This window comes from Nannospalax galili, unplaced genomic scaffold (assembly GCF_000622305.1).
Source record: "Nannospalax galili isolate Female #2095 unplaced genomic scaffold, S.galili_v1.0 scaffold7, whole genome shotgun sequence".
Lineage (NCBI taxonomy): Eukaryota > Metazoa > Chordata > Mammalia > Rodentia > Spalacidae > Nannospalax > Nannospalax galili.
The window spans coordinates 10,876,437-10,880,753 of record NW_008359081.1 but is presented as its reverse complement, the minus strand read 5'-3'; the positions used below and the strand labels follow the sequence as shown (position 1 = coordinate 10,880,753).

Here is a 4,317-nt window from a genome sequence, read left to right as displayed (position 1 = left end):
TTATCTTTTCAAAGAACCAGCTCTTGGATTTGTTGATTCTTTGTATTGTTTTCTTTTTTTCAATTTCATTAATTTCTGCCCTGATTTTTGTTATTTATTCTTGTTTGCTGGGTTTGGGTTTTGTTTCCTGAGTTGCAACATTAAGTCATTTATTTGTGTTCTTTCCGATTTTTTGATGTAGGCACGTAGAGCTATAAACTTCTCTAAGGACAGCTTTCAGTGTGTCCCAGAGGTTTGGTTGTGTTGTATTGTTCTTTTCATTTAGTTCCAGGAATACTTTTATTCTTTTCTTAATTTCTCTTTTGACCCATTCATCATTAAGGAGTGTGTTGTTTAATCTCCATGTGTTCATGTGGTGATTAGGGCTTCTTTGGCTGTTGATTGTAAGCTTTGTTGCATTGTAGTCTGATAGAAAGCATGGAATTATTTCAATCGTTTTGTATTTGTTGAGGTTTGTTTTGTGCCCCAGTATATCGTCGATTTTGGAGAAGGTTCCATAGGGTGCTGAGTAGAAAGTATGTCCTTTGGTGCTTGGGTGTAATACTTGGTAGATGTCTATTAAGTCCGTTTGATATATCTATCATTTAATTCAGACATCTCTCTGTTCATTCTTTGTCCAGTTGACCTATCTAATGGAGACAGTGGGATATTGAAGTCCCCTACTATTAATGAGTTAGGATTAATCTGGGTCTTAATGTCCTGGAAGCAGTGGTGGTTCCCCTGGTGTCTGGGGCGTCAAGACAAGGAATGGACAGAACCCAGGCTAAGAGGAGGGATGGATGGGGTATATGGGAGGATGAATGAGGCTCACGAGTCAAGGCACAGAAGGCGCAATGGATTTACCCTGGAGAGAGGCCTGCGGGTCGTGAAGGCCCATGTCAGCAGAGCTGTTTTATTTTTTTTAAAAATATTCTTCTCAATCTTTCCGCCCCCTTCTTGTGATTCCTGAACCTTGGATGGGTGAAGTTTAGTAAAGGAGTCCTGTCCAAGGACCAGTATTCAGTAGACTCTTGATGTCCACATTTGGGCCATTTGTGACCTATTGTGTTCCTGGTCCTCTGCAGCATTAGCGAGCTTCATTATTGAGAATTGAGGGGTTCATAAGTGTCCTCTTTTCTATCTAGAGTCCCTTGTTTTAGTCCCTTGTTTTAACTCTTTTTCACCTGGCGGCAATCAGTTGCCAATATTTCTTCAGATAAGATTGGGGTCTGCTGTTCATTTACCCAGTTCTATGCTGGGTTATGGTCTGCCTGAGTTTGCATGGGAGTTTTGCATCGTGACACCATGGCCATAGAATCAGATGAGCTGGCTTCCAGGAGCTTGTAGGACTGTTGCCATATGGTCATGCACTTCCTCCCTAGGCAGGTGCCAGGGGGACGGTGGTATAAAGATGATTAAGAAAGAATTTTTGAAATGTTCTGTATGAAATGCACAAAAAAATCAATAAAAATAAAATAAAAAATATTCTTTAGATACTTTTTTGGCAACACATGTAGACTATTACAAAGTTCTACAACTGAGAAAACTTCAGAGAATAAGTGACTGTATAGAGCCAAAACCCAAATGATACATCTGCACCATAAATCCTACACCTAAGGCTCAAGAAAGATCATGGAAGAGGGGATGGAAGGATTGCAAGAGTTAGAGTACCAGAACACTGCTGCTAGGTAGAATATTCTGGACATGAGAGGGAAGAAGGTCCCATGAAATTTCCACAATATGTTTTCCTAAAGAAGACTTGCATAATGAACCAGTGAAAACACCAGTTGACATGTCAGTGTGGATATGGAACTTTCACAGTGCCCCATCTCTAGATGAAGTTATTATAGGCAACGAATGGTCACTGAGAGAGGGAGAATTAGTTTTCTCCAGGGTCTAGCTCCCTGACAGTTTAATCCCAAGTAGTCAGCACTAAACACATGCACACATGAGCACTGCTAAATGAACTCACTGAAATATATATATGTATGTGTATTTAAGAGTAATAATGAAAGAAGAGGGGTGAATATTGGAGGAATTGGAGGGGGAGAGGGAGAGGTGTAAATAATGTAAACATAATACTGATATATGAAGATGCCAAAAAATTAATTAATTTTAGTGAATAAATGTCTGAAAACAGAAAAAGGTTAATTCCATATATGCATACAGTATACATTGAGTATCAACTTACACTTCACTCCTATAACTCCTACCAACACACCCCAACTTTACTCTTATACCTCCTTCCAACACCTACCAATATCATCTTCCTCCCAACTTCATGTCCTCTTATTATTTTCAATAAACTATCTAGGTGCAAATAGTGCTGCCCATATGTGCATGCATTTAGGGCTATCCAGTAGAGCATGAGCAACTTACCCTGGGTCATATCCTTAAAATAATCTGACTCTCCTTTCCCCAGCAGCCATCAACTGCCAATGGGTTCCTCAGCTACAGGTGGGGCATTTTGAACCCCTCTCCCAACGGTGATTAAAGTTAACTGACTTGATTTTATGAATCTCTTGTATAGGCAACCATAGCTGATGTGAGTTCATGGATATGATGGTCCTGCCTTGTTCAGAAGACAGTATGTCACAATAGTCATCCCTAACTCTGAGTCTTGAAAGCTTTTGCCCCTTCTTTCATGATGTTCCTTGAAATTTGGGGGTGTCCCAGAGACCCTCAGAACATTATAGTCTATAACCAATGATCTTCATGGCCTACAAAAACTTGATAAGACCCTGTTGCTGAAGACACCACAGAATTTTGTCACAGAATATAGACAAATCAAGCTGAAACTGACATGAAAGCTTTTTTACTGCTGGCGAAATAGGTGTTATAAACTCTGTTAAGCAAGAAAAGTCATCAACAGTCTCCCAAGCTGTGAACCTCGGGAGTTACAACAATGATCAGTCTAGCTAAAAATAATAATAATAATAATAATAATAATAATAATAATAATGTACACATTGTTATAATCCTGGCATAGATGTTATGGGGGTGACCAATGGTGTTCTAATTGGATTTATATCACAGGCTGTGGAAGAGAACACATGCCTAGAACTGTAATAAATCAATCCAAGACTATGTGGCTGAGGAGGTCATAGATTCTAGGGAAGAATCTACTACTGTTAATTTGCTAATTGACGTAGAGTCAACATGTCCTCTAAATACCTATTCTTACACCCATAGCTTAGTGCCACTCTCACCTCTGATCCAAAAAGTTTCTTTTTGCAGAGAGTGATGATTAATACACAGATTCAGAACTGGTCAACATGCAGAAAATAAGTGACTGTGGTGCACTCAACCCTAAATGGGACATCTACAAAACAATTATTTTACATCTAGTTAAGCTAAGAGAAATTTATCACAAGGAAAATACCATGTCATACTGCTTGAGAGTAACTCTGACTTACAGATACTACTGCAGTTTTCTTTTACAAGTTAATTGTTTCACTTGGTAAAATTGTATGTCATTCATGTATCACATGCATTGAAATATGTATACACTGAGGAATGCCTATATCTAACTAATTAACATCTATCTTTCCACATACACCATATACACCACATATATTTTTATGGTGTGTGTCATTGAAATTTACTTTCAGCATTTCTTAAGACAAACACAGCATATTGTTAATTAAGTATATAGTCCCCTCCCATTCACATCCAGTCCCCCTACCCCATCCATGTCTCCCCATCCCCCCACCGAATCCTATGCACTCTGCCATTCATAATGAGTCCTATTTATTTTGATGGTATTTAGATTCCCTTCCCCTATCCACACCTCCTCCCACTGCCCCTACCCATATATATGTAGCCTACAGAGTCAATTTGTGTCGCTAAATGTCCTTCATGTCCTTCAGTGTGGTTTTATCCACTGGACCCATCAAGAGACTCATCCTTGGAAGATACTGTCTCTCCCCTTTCTAGCAGTTATCAATTGCCAAAACTTCCTTAGGTTGGGTTAGAATCTCTTATCTACCTCCCCTTGATTATGCTCAGATTTTGTCTGGTTTAAGCTTACAACGGACTTGTGCATGGTTTACTTTCCATATTTATGTATGATCGTGAATTATTTGTTTCTCTGTGTCTGGATTATTACACTTAGCATATTATCTTCTGGTTCATCCATGTTGTCACAAATGGCAGGATTTCCTTTGTTTTTAATTCTGAGTAGTATTCTACTGAAAGGATTTGTTTTGTTTTTAACACTTCTGGGATTAATGACACATTTCACACAAGGGAATATTTTTGCATCTTGGTTTTCTGGAATGAAAACCCTTTGGTAAATTATAATGACAAGAAATAAGAGGACCATTATAGCCAACTACC

General features: G+C 38.7%; 1 protein-coding gene across 1 annotated transcript in view; it reads left to right on the top strand.

Annotated features, from left to right (window-relative positions):
- Dmd (dystrophin) overlaps positions 1–4,317 on the top strand; it is a 2,373,110-nt gene that overhangs the window by 716,567 nt on the left and 1,652,226 nt on the right. The gene's annotated exons all lie outside the window — the stretch shown is intronic.